Raw genomic sequence first — 18,400 nt, forward strand, 5'->3', positions numbered from 1 at the left:
TGCCGGAGGGGATGGTCATCGGAGAAGCTGTGCCGGAGGGGATGGTGCTCGGAGAAGCTGTGCCGGAGGGGATGGTGCTCGGAGAAGCTGTGCCGGAGGGGAGGGTCGTCGGAGAAGCTGTGCCGGAGGGGAGGGTCGTCGGAGAAGCTGTGCCGGAGGGGATGGTCCTCGGAGAAGCTGTGCCGGAGGGTAGGGTCGTCGGAGAAGCTGTGCCGGAGGGGATGGTGCTCGGAGAAGCTGTGCCGGAGGGGAGGGTCGTCGGAGAAGCTGTGCCGGAGGGGATGGTCATCGGAGAAGCTGTGCCGGAGGGGATGGTCCTCGGAGAAGCTGTGCCGGAGGGGATGGTCCTCGGAGAAGCTGTGCCGGAGGGGATGGTCATCGGAGAAGCTGTGCCGGAGGGGATGGTCCTCGGAGAAGCTGTGCCGGAGGGGATGGTCATCGGAGAAGCTGTGCCGGAGGGGAGGGTCGTCGGAGAAGCTGTGCCGGAGGGGATGGTCATCGGCTCGGAGATTCGACGGACTCAGGTCGCTTTTGTTGTGTGCTGTGTCTGCGAGGCTGGTTTCGACGGAGCGTTGGAAGTCCGTAGCGGGGGTATTCCCTTCTACCGCCGGCGTGGACTGGTGAGTCTGTCGGGACCCTGGGGACTTGCGGAAACTGTGGTGATTTCTTTCGAACTTACAGTCCTTTAACATATTGGACTATTTTTACTGTGCCCAAAGTCTGTTTTTTTTATCAATTATGCTGTTGTTTGCACTGTTGTAGCTGATGCACCATCAATAACTCTCGGAGACGTGAGGCGAGATATAGGCTTTTATTCACTGGAAGAGAGCAGACAGCAGCAAGAGATCACCATACGACATCCTGGAGACTGAGGGAGGGGCAGTGCCTCCAATTGCCTTTATACAGGGGTCTGTGGGAGGAGCCACAGGAGCAGTCAGCGGGGCGGGCGTGTCCAGACAGGTATATGTAGTTCGCCACAGTAACTATATGTTGTAAATATGTGGTTTTGTGCAGGTCTTGTAGCTTTAGTTTTTGGTCTTGTTTTTGTCTAGTGGCTTTGGAGCTCCTTTCCAGGGAACGCGCTAGACGGTAGCGTGATATTAATACGCAGCAGCCTCTCCGGACTCTGGATTGGGGATTGCCAAATGTTATGTGGATTTTCTGGTGTAGTCTGTTTTGTCATGAGCTTTTGTGATATCATTCTGGAGAATGTTGTCTCATTTTTTAACTGCATTGCATTTGTGGTTTCTAAATGACAATAAACTGAATCTGAATCTGAATCTATGTCTCCTTAAATATGAATATTTTATTCACCTTGTCCTATCCTTGTAACACAGAGTTCCATATACTTAAACCTGTCCAGGCATAGCCATTTCTTCAAATTCCCAATTTGATTTGATGAAATTCTTGCATTGATGGTTTCCTCAGACCATTCAAAGGAATATATCCTCACAATTCTAGGTATTTTGTATTCTATTGTAATTTTATGCATTTTCTCTGTAGTCTTTTTTATATGGCAGTTAGAATTACATGTATTGTCCCAATGCTGGAATAATAAAAGTTCCATGCAAAACTCAACAAAACCTAACCTCTTTTCTGTTCTATTTTTCTAGAAATAAATCCAAGTGTACCCTTTTCTGTGGCATTGTGAATCCACCTTACTACATTGCCACATTACTATTTGTACTCGGAGTTCTCATTGCTCTTCGACTCAGTTTAGATTCCTACTTTCCAAATGATATGGCATCTCCTTGTTTTGCTTACCAGAAGATAATACCTTATACTTCCTTCTGTTGAAATTTGTTCTTTCGTTTCATCTCACATTTTTATTTGTTGCAGAATTTTTCAATATTTTTTGATACCCCAACTGTCATTCACATATTTGAAGATTTGTTTTTTTAAATTAACCTAATTTTTGTCCCAGCATTAATCATTCTGGGATTCATTTTTCTGCCTCACGTTGCTCTTCATTGAAAATTGATTAGCGGCAGGGTTTTGTGCCGTTATCTTCCATTGATACTTTTACTAAATTTTATTCTGAAGGTTATTCAGGTGAAATTATCTTCTCTAATAATGTACATTGCTGGTTATTTCTTTGATAAAATAACCATTTTATTGCCCTTTCTATCATCGTTGACTGTTCAAAAGATGTTCTGCTATCCCCCCGCCCCCCCAAGCCCCATAACTTTGCTTCCTACTTTCCGCCTCCCTTGCACAATGATGATCCTATGATTTCAGTCTCTGAAGATGATGTGTGAACAACCTTCGGGAAGATGAACTCCCTGAAAGCATCTGGTTCAGGTAGGACACCTGGCCAAGTACCAAAGACCTGTGCTAATCAACTAGCTAGTACGTTCACTGAGATCTTTAACCTCTCACCTCAGCGATGTGTGGTACCCTTATTTAGCCTGTTGGCATCACCTGTGTTGATGCCATTCCCTGAGCACACCACCATGTAGAAGATTGGACTGGGAACAACAGACTGGTAGAATATGTGAAGGAGAGGCCTGAATACTTCACAGGGCCTCAGGCTCTTAGGGACACAGAGGTGACTCTGGCCCTTCTTGCACTTAGCCTTTGTGTTGGTGCTCCACTCAAGTCTGTCATACAGGTGTATCCCCAGGTACTTGTAGGTCCTCAAGAGGAATTTAAATTGTTTCTGCAGGTGAGCTCAAAGAAGCAGCCATTTACGCCATCTTAACTCCACCCGTATCCATTCTCTGCATATTCATGTGCTTGTCTAAGAAACTCTTAAAAAAACCTCTATCATATTTGTCTTCACTGCTACCTCTGTTAATGCAGCAGATCAGGCACCACCCTCTCATGCCCAGCACATCTCCTTTGAAGTTACCACCTCTTATCTTAAAAACTTGCCCTCTATTATAAAATAATTCAACCCTGTGAAAAAAGCTATTGGCTGTCTACTCTATGCCTCTCATGGTCTTAAACTTCTGTCAGGTATATCCTGAGCCTTCACTGTTCCAGAGGAAGCAGTCCAAACCTGCCCAGTTTCTCCGCATACTACATGCCTTCTAATTCCAGCAACATCCCAGCAAACCGCTTCTGTAGCTTCCTCAAAGTCTCCGCATCCTTCCTAAAATGGGATGACCAGAGTCGAATGCAATACTTCAGATACAGCCTAACCAGAGTTTTATAAGGTTGCAATCTAACTCCATGACTCTTGGACTCAATGTATCGACTAATAAAGACATTTTTCTACAGATGTGGAATTCTTTCTGCTCAATCTCTCCCACGTATTACAGTCCTGACACACAGTCTTCCTTGTCATCGCTAATGCTTTATACTTATTTGATTACTTGCAACCTATACTCTTCAGGTGCATTGGGCTAGAAACTCTATTACTTGGTGCAATGATTTTATGTGCTACTTGATGGAATGTAATGTCAAGTCCAGTTGCTAAATGTGATTGGGCATTTCATGTGCATTTGGTGCCGTTCCAGACATTAAATCACTTTCTTCTATGTGTAAGTCATGTTTGCGCAAGGAGGTCATTGCCCATGACTGAATGATGCCAAATGGTGAAAAGATAACTGTTATGTTCTGTAACTCCAAAACATAAGGCTAATTGAAAGAAAAAACATGGGAGCTGGGGATTAATATTTACTCTTACTTCAGTGAGGCACTCACATATGACGTGGTGGCATAATGACGTATGCCATTCACATAATTTTCCATATAACCCATAATGAATTATGTAAACATCTAAGATAACTTAATCAAATTTTATGAGTATAATATTACTCAAACATCAGAATCAGGTTTATTATCATTGGCATATGATGTGAAATTTGTTACCTTAGCAGTAGCAGTTCAATGCAATACATAAAATAGCAGAGACAGAAAAAATAGTAATAATAAAAAGTACATAATAATAAATAAACAAGTAAATTACACATATTGAATAGATTATTAAAAAGTGAGCAAAAACTGAAATACTGTATATTAAAAAGTGAGGTAGTGTCCAAAGCTTCATAGTCCATTCAGGAATCAGATGGCAGAGGGAAAGAAGCTGTTCCTGAATCGCTGAGTGTGTGCCTTCAGGCTTCTGTATCTCCTACCTGATGGTAACAGTGAGAAAAGGGCATGCCCTGGGTGCTGGAGGTCCTTAATAATGGACGCTGCCTTACTGAGACACCGCTCCCTAAAGATGTCCTGGGTACTTTGTGGGCTAGTGCCTAAGATTTGCAACCTTCTGCAGCTTCTTTCAGTCCTGTGCAGTAGCCCCTCCATACCAGACAGTGGTGCAGCCTGTCAGAATGCTCTCCAGGTACAACTATAGAAGCTTGTGAGTGTAGTTGTTGACATGCCAAATCACTTCAAACTCCTAATAAAGTATAGGCGCTATCTTGTCTTCTTTATGACTACATGAATATGTTGAGACAAGGTTAGATCCTCAGAGAGCTTGACACCCAGGAACTTGAAGCTGCTCACTCTCACCACTTCTGATCCTTCTGTGAGGATTGGCATGTGTTCTTTTGATCCTGCTCAGTCACTCTCCACCCCTATGCCAGATGGTGATGCAGCCTGTCAGAATGCTCTCCATGGTATATCTGTAGAAGTTTTCAAGTGTTTTAGGTGACAAAATTGTCCCTTCACCCTTGAAACAGCCCTTGCAAATCATACCTGGTTTTCTGGTACAGGCCCGGGTTGCCAGACTTGAATGCCGCAGGACTAGCCTTCAGCAGACAATGTACCTCCTGGTTCATTCGCGGCTTTTGGTTTAGGAATGTACAGTAAGTCTTTGTAGGCACACACTCATCCACACAGGTTTTAATGAAGTTGGTTACAACTGCAGCATACTCATCCAGATTCAAAGATGAATCCCTGAATACAGTCCGGTTCACCGATTCAAAGGGTTCCTGTAGGTGCTCCTGTGCTTCCCTTGTGCAAACCTTCTTGGTCCTCACTAATGGAACATTAATGGAATATTAAAGATACAATTCTGCTCCCTGCTAAGCTATAAACTCTAACTCAATATAGAATGCATCTCCACATATTGTCTATATGTGTGTGTGCATGTTTATAGAGATGCATATGTTGAAATATATATACATATATCTATATACTTGTGGCTGTGAAACAATTGCACGTTTAGGGCCTCTTCTGTGGTAGTAGTGCGAGTTGACTCTTGTTCTGACAGCTCTGGACACCTTCCTTCTCTAACAATGGGCAATGATTTCCTCAACTAATCATCTCTAGATGATATCAGAAACAACTGTGTAGGAGAGTGGTCCAGTTCCGTTATTAATCTTTCCAAGTACCCACTTTTGATCATCTCTGTAGTCCCTCGCCAGGACTGCTTGTCCAGGCGTGAAACATCGAACTTCATTGCTTTAGGGGCCCCCAGCTTGCCTTGGCCTTTTGTCCTGCACAATCCTTCTGAGACTGGGGTTTGAGGAGATCCAAGTGTGAGTGCAAAGGACAACCCAGAAACAACATAGCTGGCAAATTACCATTTGTGGAGTATGCTGCATTGCGATATGCATGGAGGAAATTAGCTAGTTTCTAATCCAGTGTCAGTGTAGTGCATACTGCTGACATTGTTTGCAGTACAATCTTTAGACTCCTGACAAACCATTCTACCAAGATACTTGTAGTTGGGTAGTACGGTGCCAGTATAATAGGTCTTACTCCATTCATTTTCAGGAATGACTGTAACTGTTCCGCCCATGGTCCGTGGTGTTCTAGAATACCAGTCCTTGAGAAAAGGCTTCTTAACATATCACCAGTGTGTGAGGCTATTGAGAACATTTCTGGTCACTTTGTAGCTGTACAACCAAGAAATTTGTGCCCACGAATGGTCCAGCAAAATCCACATGACACCTCTGCCAGGGAAATGCAGACCATTCCCAGGGATAGGTGCTGCTCTTGGCATCTTCTGCATGTGTTGACATCCCAAACAGTGCATAGCACTCTACTCAAACTGATGATATATCCCAAGCCACCAAACAAATCTTTGAGCCATGCTTTCATCTTCACCATACCTAAGTGGCCAGCATGTAGATTCTCCAACACTTTCCAACACCATCAGTCCTCGTCCTGAAAAATAAGGTACAGAAACAGGGCCTCTGTACCCCCCTCTGGAATTGGATCCTCGACATCCTAAACAGAAGACGCAATCTGTGTACATTGATAATAACATCTCCTCCTCGCTGACAATCAACACTGCCGCACCTCAGGGATGTGTGCTTAGCCCACTGCTCTATTCTGTCTATATTCATGACTGTGTGGATAGGCATAGCTCAAATGCCATCTGTAAATTTGCTGATGATTCAACCATTGTCGGCAGAATCTCAGACAGACATGAGAGGTTGTGCGAGGGAGAGATATACCTGCAAGTTTGATATACAACTTTGCACTCAATGTCAGTAAGACCATAGAGCTGATTGTGGACTTCAGAAAGGGTAAGAGAAGAGCATATGAACTAATCCTCATAGAGGGATCAGAAGTGGAGAGAGTGAGCAATTTCAAGTTCCCATGTGTTAATATCTCTGTGTTATAGCATATTAATGCAGCTATAAAGAAGGCAAGACAGAGGTTATACTTCATTAGGAGTTTGAGGAGATTTGGTTTGTCACCTAAAACACTTGAAAACTTCTACAGATATACCATGGAGAGCATTCTGACAAGCTGCATCACCATCTGGCATGGGGGTGAAGAGCGACTGTACAGGATCAAAAGAAGCTACAGAAAGGTGTAAAATTAGTCAGCTCCATCATGGGTACTAGTCTCCAGAGTATTCAAGACATCTTCGAGGAGCGGTGCTTCAGAAAGGCAGCATCCATTATTAAGGACCCCTTTCACCCTGGGCATACCCTCTTCTCATTGCTACCATCAGGAAGGAGGTACAGAAGCCTAAATGTACACACTTAGCAAATCAGGAGCAGCTTTTCCCCTCTGCCATCTGATTCCTGAATGAACATTGAACCCATGAATACCATCTCACTTTTTTTATTATTTCTGTTTTTGCATGATTATTTTTAATTTAACTAGTTAGTATACATATCTACTTGCTGCAATTTATATATTTATTAATTTTTTTCTATTTATTATGCATTGCAATGTACTGCTGCCACTAAGTTAACAAATCTTATGGCATATGCCAATGATATTAAACCTGATTCAGATTCATTAGCTCTGAGCTTGGATGGTACAACAATTCCCTGTCAACATAGGGCAATCTCCGTCAAGGTCAAGTTCATCCTGGCACTGGTAAAAATGGGGTATCTGGGATTTCTATCTCACATTTCAGACTGTTTTGGTGGCCATGTAGACCTAAGAGAGTGTGGGGTCTTTTCTAGTTTCCCTTTAAATCATCTCTGCTATAACGGAGAGACTTCTGATTTGCATTAGGGATAATAAGTCAAGAGGATTGTCCTCTTTTGTAAATTTTTCAGCTATTTTCTTTTCTAAGGGTAAAAAGGGGCAATCCATTCATGCTGCCGCTGTTAGAGAATCACTCTCACAAGGAATGAGGGTGAACTCTCTCTCATACAGGTACTGGTTGAAGAGTTTCCCACCCCAAACCAGACTCAAGGCCTCTCAGTCAACCTATACGTAATTTTTGCCTGCAATATGATGTAAAGGCTATGGGGCATTTACTTCCGTCACTTCTAACATGACTGCATCTCTCCACTGTCACCATTACCTTTACGTTTTGTAAATCCACCTTGCACTGTTTTGTCCATTGCCATTTCTTCCCACTCTGTACTAATGAGTTTAAGGGGAGGAACGGAGTAGTAAGGTTTAGCAGGAAGCTGTTATGGTAGTTGACAAATCCAAAAAGGATTGCAACTGTGACACATCTATTAGCCTTGGGGCATTCACCACTGCTTGGATTTTCTCCGCACACTTGTGCAATACTTGTGCATCAATGGTGTGACCACAATAAGTGATGCTTGGTTTAAAGAATTTGCACTCGTTGCATCATTCTCAGAGCCCACAATCTCCTAATCATTTTAACATTGTCTTGAGATGTTGCAGATGTTCCTTACAATCCTCACCATAAACAATAATGTCATCCAAGTAACACAGAGTGCCTGGACAGCCTTGCAGCACCTGGTCCATCGCTTTCTACCAGTGTGCGGGTGCAGACACTATTCCAAAATTAAGCCTATTATGGTTATAAAGCCTTTTTGTCTGTTTATGGTGAAAACCCCTTTGGATTCTTCTTACATCTCCATCCATAGATAGGCCTCAGCTAAGTCACTTTGCTGAAGTGTTTCACACTAGAACGGTTCGCAAAGATATCCTCTATCCTGTGCAGAGGTTAATGATCTACTTTCAGTACTGGGTTGAAGGTGACCTTAAAATCAGCACAGAACCCGACAGACCTATTCTTCCTGGCTCCTGGGGCCACTGGCATTGCCCATGGGTTCCACTTGTTACGAACCCCGTAACTGGGTCACTTACCAGCAAAGATAGAGACGTCTGTTGAAGTCTGATGATACTATTTTTAACAGTATTTATTAGTAAAAATACACAAAAATAATATCCGTTCCGCTGAGGCCAGGACACATTCCAGACCTTGTGTATTCCGTGTGTCTCTCTCTCTCATTTCCTGGGTCCCAGACCCGAAATAATAGCGATCTTGTGATTCTCAAAAAGGAGGGGGGCAACTTTGTACCCTTCGGCCCCTCAGAGTTGCTTCACATTCATAACACCCCCTTCCTTCTAAGATTTTTACCACAGGAAAAAATTAATTAATACAGAGTCTTACAGGATTTCAGAATCTAATACAATACAAAAGAGTTTTTTTTCACTACAGAGTAATACAGTTATACACTCAATTCAGTGTCTAAACAGTTAGCGATTACATTGTCACTTCCTTTAATATCTTACCATCTTGTACCTTAATAAATTCTTTTAGCATCAGACTCCAATTTAATAACCACCTTTTTTTTATTCCTTTTTCTTCAGCAAACAAAAACTAAAGAGTTGTGATCTTAGCTTACGTGTATACTACAAAAGTTCATGCAAATATTAATCTTTATTTTACTTTCAAACTTAACAGTCAATCTTCCATGGGGGTTGTCGTTATTATTCATATGCTTTGTCGAAATCCCTTAAAACTGGATCCTGTTATTTAAAGTGGCATCCCGTCAACCCTCGCCCCTTTTCCAGTTAATTCCAGTTAGCTTGTATACCAGTGTGGAATAGGCTTTTGCATGCTCCTTTCATAGGAGTTATTTTATCAACAATGTTTTCCAAACATAGCCCATTTGCTGAATTCCCACACAATTCTTTATTTTTAAGCGTCATTAATTTTATCTTCAGGACCCTTCATTCTATTAGTTTTTAGTTTAAGATCTGCAAGCGATCCTTCTTTGTCCAAACAGCATTTCAAATTCTGCCTCTTCACAGCACACTCTTGAATAACAATAGCGTGTGGGGCACCTTTACATTCCAAATCAACCTGTAATCAATTCGCAGGCACCGTGTTACCAAGCCACCAAGCCATTGTCCCTGCAGCCTGGTTGCTGCTTCTGACGTCAATCCAGACTTTAAATTTTCTTCATTCGATTTAGGAACTACACTTTTCCCTTTTCCTTCAATAATAATATTCACCTCACCACCTTTTATCTCCTCATTAACTTTTAACACACCTGCGAACACAAACAACTGGGAATTCTCACTTCCCACTAGTACCACGGTTAACCCTTTCTTCACTGAATCAAGTCCATCTGACCCACAAGGACTGCATTCCTTTTCAACTGAATCAAATACCTCAGACTTTTTCTGAGTTCCATTACTAGGTTCAGTACCACGTGCATCCACATCTTGAACACACTCAAACGGGACATCTGCCTCTTCCAGGCTTTCATTACCCGTCCCCTTTTCAAATTCTAAGTTCCCCTGATCCTCCCAGTTACTTTCTGGGCAAATCCCTTCCGGAGTAAACTCAACCCTGCAGGCTGAAACAACCTCATCTGCCAACCCAGCAGACTTCTTCAAGGTAATGGCATCCTTTTCATCTAGGACTGCCCTCATTTCATTATCGGGAACACCTTTAGAATTTTCAACTTCTTCAAACAGTTCTGTCAAACCAGACAATCATTCATGTCCAACCCTGGACCTTCTAACAGCCTTATCCGTTTCTCATTTTTACTCCGTGCCTCTATAAATCTCCTCCTGGCTAAGGGCAGGTCTACCTCCTTTCCCTTACTCTCTTTCACTTCCCCATTCTCCGTTTTACCACCCTCTAACCCCTCTTGGTACAGGGTCGGTAAAAACATCTCAGCCAAATCGATACTGGCCTCTTTCTCAGCTGCCTTTCTCGACATGCTGCGAGTGGTCGCGCATGCGGGAGAGATCTTGGAACCTAGGGGCGGGTCCTCAACACTTACAGGCTGGCTCGTCAGCTCCATGGCCGACCAGACTTCACCACCAGCTAAATCGTTACCCAGAAGGATGTCTACGTCAGTTCTCGGAAATTCTGATCTGGACCTATTTCAACTGGTCCAGATAACAGCTCACAATTTATAATGATCCTATGCAAAGGCACAGCTTCTGTCCCTTGTCCTATGCCTCTCAAAGCTAACTCTCCAGTCTCGGGATCAAAATCTAGAACCGTACTGCAAATCAATGACAGCTCAGCTCCAGTGTCTCTCCAGATCCGCACTGGAACTGGTGTGTCTCCCTCTCTCACAGACACGGTTCCTTCTGAAATAAATTTCTCAGGCCCCTCTCGTATTCTGTCTACCTGGGGCTTTCTCATCAATTTACTGATCAACACAATACATCCTGTAGGGACTGCTGCTTTCCCTTTTCCTAACTCCTTCCTCAGAGCAAGGAACTTAGATGCAATATGACCCACCTTTCCACAATTAAAACAGGTCAAGCCAGGACCTCTCCTGCCGTCTTGCCTTTCCTCCCCCTTATTTTTACCACTAGCTCCCGGCTGGATCTCTGCCTCAGCTGGCGGGCTTTCTCTACCGTTTCCACGGTCTTTCTGGTAACTTTTATTCGAGGAAAACTTTGTCTTGAGGGTTAGGGCATATTCATCTGCGAACCTAGCAAATTCAGAGATGGACTTATTCGGCTTCTCATTCAAATACATCCGGATATCATCCGAAACACAACCTTTAAATTCCTCAATCAGAATTAACTCCCTGAGACACCAAAAATCCTCCTCCACCATTTCTGCTGCACACCAACGATCCAAGAGCACACCCTTCTCATAGGCAAACTCTGCATACATCTGATTCCACCCTTTCTTTAAATTTCTGAACTTTTATCTATAGGCCTCAGGTACCAATTCATAGGTCCAAAGAATGGCCTCCTTTACTTTCTCATAATTCTCAGACTCCTCCTCCTCCATGGACAATGCCGCATATGCCCGTTGTGCCTTCCCTTTTAACACACTTTGTAACAACGCCACCCACTGATCTCTGGGCCACTTCTGACTCACTACCACCTTTTCAAAATGCAAGAAATAACTATCAACATCCGTCTCCTCAAACGGATGTACTAACCTAAACTCCCTACTAACATTAAATCTCTCGTCTCAGTCTGACCCTTGAGCTCTTCACTCTTGCCTTAACTTCTCCAGGTCCATCTCATGTTGCCTGTCATGTTGCCTGTTTCTCCTTCTCCCTTTGGTTCTCAGCTCTTTCCATCTCCTTTTCAGCTCTTTCCCTCTCCTTTTCAGCTCTTTCCTTCTCCTTTTCAGCTGCTTCCAGCTGTTTTAACTTAATTTCATGCTCCCTCTGCTTCTCAGCTCTGTCCTGCTCTTTTTTCCTTTTCGGCTGCTTCCAGCTGCTTTAACTTAATTTCATGTTCCAACCTTAATTTCTCCAACTCTAACTGAGCCATCCCACTAGCTGGTACCTTTTCAGGGATATTTTCCAATACCTCAACAGAAAACACATTCTTCACAATATAATACTGAGTTATGGCCCTCTGCACCTCCCACTTTTTCATTGACAACCTCACCTCTGCAAGGTTTAGTCCTTTTGCAATATATATCAATTCCAACTTTGTGGCAGCCTCTAGCGCCTCCAGAGTCGGGTTTTCAATAAATTCGTCTACGTCCGTCTTTGCTGGTTTCCCGTCTGGTTACCCGTGCAACCAGATCCAAGTTTGGACTTAAAAGCCTGATTTACTGGCCCCCCAATTTGGTATCAAATCTCGAGACGAGGCCCCACGTTGTTACGAACCCTGTAACTGGGTCACTTACCAGCAAAGATAGAGACATCCGTTGAAGTCTGATGGTACTATTTTTAACAGTATTTATTAGTAAAAATACACAAAAATAATATCAATGCAAATATACAGATAATATACGTCGTCAATACTAAATCTAAAAGTGCGGGTATAATAATAATCAATAAGAAATAAGCTCTATCGTTGTCTAGGGGATAATGTATTGTCTGGTGGAAATATAAAGTTCACACAGTTCATGCAGGCTGCAGCCTTTGGGGGCCGCTGGGTTGCAATGGTGGGAGAGAGAGAGAGATTTGGAGAAAAACTTGCCAACTTTCCTTTTATGATTTCGATCCGTCAGGAGTCTCGTTGTCATGGCCATTCACTTGTGGCCTCTCCTTTAGCTAAACCGTTCTTCCGTGGTGAGCCCACCACCCCAGGCAAGGGAGGACGCACACGAGCCCCCACTCGCTGTCGCTACTAAACGCTGTCACGGGATCTCTAGCGTTTCTCCTGGTGCGTCTAAAGGGGTTGTTCCCCCAGACCCTCTTTTATCCTTACTCACAGGGTCTCAGATGTCAATCAGGTTGGGATGATGCAATCCCTCAACCAGCCCACTCTGGTTGTCCCCTGAGGGGCTTCAATGAATAGTACAGTACTCAATACACAATTCCGTCTCCAAGAGACAATGGCCATTATCAGTGGCTCTGTTCCGCTGAGGCCAGGACACATTCCAGACCTTGTGTATTCCGTGTGTCTCTCTCTCTCATTTCCTGGGTCCCAGACCCGAAATAATAGCGATCTTGCGATTCTCAAAAAGGAGGGGGGGGGGGCGACTTTATACCCTTCGGCCCCTCAGAGTTGCTTCACATTCATAACACACTGAATCTTAGACAGAATTCCTTTAGCCTCCAAGCTATCTAGCTTACTTGTTACTTTATCACGGATGGTTTGAAGAACAAGAAGGGCTTTGTAAAACTTGCATGTGTCATTGTTATTTAACACTCTTTTACCCTTGATATGTTTCAGTTTTCCAATGAGATCCCTGAGCACTGCTGTGGCATCATCCAGTACCTTTTCTCGTTCGACTTCAGTTAACTCTATTGCAGAGGATTAGCATGTAAACGCTGGATGGACCTCCAATTAAGTTGTAGTTATCTCAGTCAACCTTGACTGCACAGTGCTGGCTCTCCAGGTTTTAGAACATACAAGCCCAATATGGCATGTTGGTTGTTGCATTTCACTGTTATGAATGTCATTTCCACAGGCATTATTTTTTTCAGCAGTATATGTTCTTTGCTAAATATCTGCAGGCTTCGGTTCAATATCTTTGAAATGCTTTTCAGACTTTGTGGAGTGACAAAAATAGCTGAGCCAGTATTCAATCCCATTTGAACTAATTTGTCGTTCATTTCTGGAGTGAGCCATATTGCTTGTCAATTGTAAATATTAAGCCTACCCTGTCCTGTGTCAATCTCATCAGTATCAGACTTCTTATCAAACTGCAACTTGACCTTTTATCTTTTTCTTTTCTCTGTGCAGCCCATTTATTTCTGTCTGCTCAACATGCTTTTTGTATGTGTCCCACTTTGTTGCATCTTCTGCAAGTTTTGCCTTTAAACCTGTATTGTTCTGGTGTATATGAGCTCTACCCACAATGGTATCACAATTTGTTCAGCAAGACCAGCTTCATTTTAGCTGCTGCAATTTTGTTCACGCTCACTTTCATTCCCTGACTGCAACTCAGTTGCATCTGTAATTGCTGTTTCCATTGATACAGTGATTTCAATGGCTTTTTTAAATGTAAGTCATGCTTCAATTAGGAGTCATTTTTGAATGGTTCCTTGCAAGTTTCCACAAACTAAGCCATTACCATTTAGCCCATCACAGAACTAAGAAAGCTCAGACAATTTCTTCAATTCAGCTTCATAAGCTGAAATGGATTCCCTGTCCTTTTGGTTCCACTTATGAAACCTAAAGTATTTTGCAATCAACAATGGCTTTGGTTCTAAGTTTCCCTGCACTACGTTCACAATATCAGCAAAGCTTATTTCAGCTGGTTTGGTTGGAGCAGTCGAACATTTAAGCAAACTATGCTTTTCCATCTTTTACACTTAGCAAAGCCGGAACTCCTTTCTCATTGGCTATTTTAATTTCTTCAAAATACTGCTCAATTTATTAACCAAAATATTACCCATGTCTTTCTAATGGAGCCAGCCATTTTTGCTTTTTAAAAAAAAATATATTATTATTATCACACAATATTCACTATTCATGAACCCATGAACTTCAACCGTTATCTGCCTTTTTTTAAACTCAACCATCACTGACTCCTTCACAAAATACATTGTGCTGCACATTTTTTAAACCCAAATGTCTCTCTCTGTTTCCTTGCAAAGAAGAAAAACATGCTACACTTCAAAAGGTAGTCAGTCATCTCAGGTTTGTTTTAAAATTTACTTATCACTACTGTTTTAACTCCAACATATAAAACTAATTGAAAGAGTAACACAGGAGCTGGGGATAACTTGTGTACATTTAGTTTTATTTTAATGAGGTGCTCACATAGGACACGGTGGTGTAACGTTGTATATCATTCATATATTTTCCCCTATAACCTGCAATGAATTCTGTAAACAACAAAGAATGCAAAATCAAACAACGTATTTACAATATTACTCAAATATTACTGACATATTAAATACATAACAACAACTTTGACATAACAGCTACAGTACAGTGTAAGTCTCTTCCTGCCCTTCTGAAAGAGCTCACATCTATCTGGGACTATGCCAGGATGTCTCACAGAGAAGATTCCAGCAATTTCTTCTCATAGGGAACTCCACTACTCTTCGTGCAGGTAACTTCCTGTTTATAACTTTATCTTGTGAGTTCCTGAGAGTCTACTGTCCTGGCAGCCTGTCAGCAACTGGTGACACTTGTGCTTTGCTCAGTTACACTCTCTTTAAGGACAAATTTACCTCAAGATAGGCCCTGTTAACCAAGTATCACATCCTTTAAGGTGAGGAGAAGGTGAGACAAAGTTGGACCTCATGTGTGCTATTAGATCTATGGGGGGCGGTGGTGGTGGTGGTGGTGTGTGTGTGTGTGTGTGTGTGTGTGTGTGTGTGTGTGTGTGTGTGTGTGTATGTGTAATGCCTGTGATTTCAAAGTTTACAATACTACTCAAATGGTGTGTGCTACTGTATCACGCCCCCATGACTTCACCACATTGTTATGGTCCCCTATGCAGCTGTGCTTCAACATGTGTGTGCAAAAGATGAAAAATTCAATTTCCTCCACTGTCTGTAAGGGGTTTCTATGTTCTCCCTGTGACCACGTGGGGTTCCTCCTGGTGCTCTGGTTTCCTCCCACAGTCCAAAGGCATACCAGTTGGCAGGCTCATTGGTCATTATAAATTGTCCTATCATTAGGCTAGGGTTAAATCAGGGGTTTGCTGGGCAGTACAGTACAGCCCAAAGAGCCCGAACGGCCTGTTCTGCACCGTGTCGTAATTAATTATTTGTATCTTGGCCGACGTGTTCACTCGTAGGGTACCAGAGGTAGCTCCCAGGTAAATGTGTTGAAACAATACGACAGAAGCTTCCAAATGCAGTTGAATGAAATCTGTGACAATTAAAGGACTCAAGCGGATCACTTACCATAGCGATTGTCTTCCTACACTGCTCATACACAGACCACAGTTGATGCGGCTGCTATCCCACACTCTTTGCAGGAAACCACTGCAGTTGTAAATGACGGCACTACTTAACCATCATGGTTTCACCTTCCTGTGGTCTGAATTCACTCTGCTCCATTTCAAGGGTTGCTCCACATCATAAACTAGCTGAAGCAAACCTGTTGGAGCACAGGAATGACTACCTGCTGTGTTTTACAATGAGGGTTAACCGAGAGTAATCAGACATTTCTTCATAATGGAAAACATGTTCATACCGAGAGCACAGAAAGTGAAGTTTTGACCTTTCCCCACACAAGTCATTAATAAAGAATGCAATTCAAGAAAACAATAAATCCTTGGTACACATATTTACCTTTACTTTCAATATTTGAAATAGAAGTGCTTTACGGCCAACTTCCACTATATTGGCTATCGCAGAAAGTGCTTCTCTCATTTGCTCTCCCTGTGATCTTAAGGCAATTCTTCTGTGCAGTTTTCAGCAGCGTGAAAGGCAAAATAGGTGACAGGCCACAACAAACTTCAGTTAGAAGTTTGTGGCCCTTCTCCCTTCTCCTATTCAGGCAAGGCATCAGGGTCTGCAATTCTTTCCTTAAATCTCCCTCCTTAAAACTCCTCCCCAGTTTTGAACTAAAGACCCAACCTCTCTAACCAGGTTTTTGTCATCTTTATTGTTACCTCCTTTGATATATCAGTGCCAACATTTGCAATCATGCCATGTGCCTTATACTCTGCACGAAACAGGCTGTTGGCATTGTTTCTCTCATCCTTCATTAATGCAGTGAGCAAAATGTATCAGTGAGAAGGAAAATAAATCAGTTTAGGAATGGGAAATTCTTTAAACCAATTGCAAGCAATGGTAACAGCTGTTTAAGGAGAGAGACATTGCAAAACAATTTTTCTTTTGTATTTTCTCTAAGTCTGGTAGGGATCCACAGAGGCAGATAGCATCAAATTGCTTCAGTATTGAAAGAGGATGGAGCTGCAGCCCCTCCGTCTGATGGCAGCTGTGATTTCTTACCCTTCCTGCCTTAACTGTCAGTATCACTTCTTTTTACAAGCCCCCAGACTCCGAAAGCAAGACTCCCTTCAACATCTGCTGCATCTGGAAGCAACCTCATGGTGCCGCAGGATTTGGAGAGGTGGGAGTAGGAAGTCAAATCGCGGGGAAAAAAAAAGTTAAATTGTATTATCTCAGGATTTTTCCTGAAATAGACAGTGGATTTCATATAAGAGAGGTAAAGAATTCTCTGCCAAAATGCCATTCATTTTTAGAGCTGATATAAGAACAATTAGTTCAGTTTGCTTTGGAAGTTTACTCCAATCAGGAATACAACTAATTATACAGTGTAGCTTAAACAACAACATGCTATCGGAAGAAGGAAGTAGTTTGGGGTTTCTCTCAGTTCCGACAGGATAAAACCATCAGTGACTTGCCGGAGGATAGCACAGGAGCATGATGAACTGAGGCGGCAGTAGTTCATCACTGTCCTTGCAAGCTGCAGACTCCTTGCAGGATCACAAGGTGGTATTTTCTTCACAAATTGCCGACTCCACCAGTTTCCATTTTCTTTTAATTATGCCTCCACAGGTGAGGAGAAGCAGTTTGTCTCCCACCCGAGATCTCAGATTCAGATTTATATATCATAAGTCCTTTGAAACATACAGTGAAGTGTGTCATTTGCACTAACTACCACCACAGCTGATGATGTGCAGGGAGCAGCCTGCAAGTGTTCCATATATTCCGTCGCCAACATAGCATGCCCATGTTGTTTGGCAAAGCAACACATGCAGCAACAAATAAGACAATAATAGCAAAACAAGTCCCTTTCCCGCCTCCCATTCCCTCACACACATATACAAGCCTTCAATCCCAGGGCAGGTCACGTCCAGGCTTCCAGACTCTCAGCATCAGGCCTCTAACCTCCAGTCCCAGGCCTGGACTTGCAGGCCCGACGTTTCACCTCCTGACTTGCTGAACTCTGGCATTCAACCTTCAGCGTCTCCTCTGGACTTGGATATAGATGCTATTGATGTCCTCAGATTGAAGGTGATAAAGGGTTGTTAATCATCTCGGATCTGTCTTGAGGAGTTGTAAACAAGGAGAGATGAGTAAGGCTAGAGGAGAGAAAACAGCAAAAGCAATGTTCAAACTGTAAGATGCAGATCACAAAAGATATTAGAAATGTCATATAAAACAAATACAGGAAATACCTGGTAGCTCAGGAAGCAGCAAGGAGAGAAAAAACAAGCTAATATTACCGGTTAAAGTTCAGAATTGGCTAGTTCTGAACAGACGTGAAAGGTTGGCAAATCTGAAATGGTTGAATTTACGACTGAGTCACAAGAATTACAAATGCCTAGACAGAAAGTGAAATGCTGTTCCTCAAATTTACACTGGGCTTTGCTGAGGTAGTATGGCAAGTTGCAAGAGTGGAAGTGTAATGGAAAATTAAAGTGACAGGCAACTGGAGGCTCAGGATCATCACTGCAAACTGAGTGAAGATGTTCCATGAAACATTCAACCAACGTGAATTT

This window comes from Hypanus sabinus, chromosome 23 (assembly GCF_030144855.1).
Source record: "Hypanus sabinus isolate sHypSab1 chromosome 23, sHypSab1.hap1, whole genome shotgun sequence".
Lineage (NCBI taxonomy): Eukaryota > Metazoa > Chordata > Chondrichthyes > Myliobatiformes > Dasyatidae > Hypanus > Hypanus sabinus.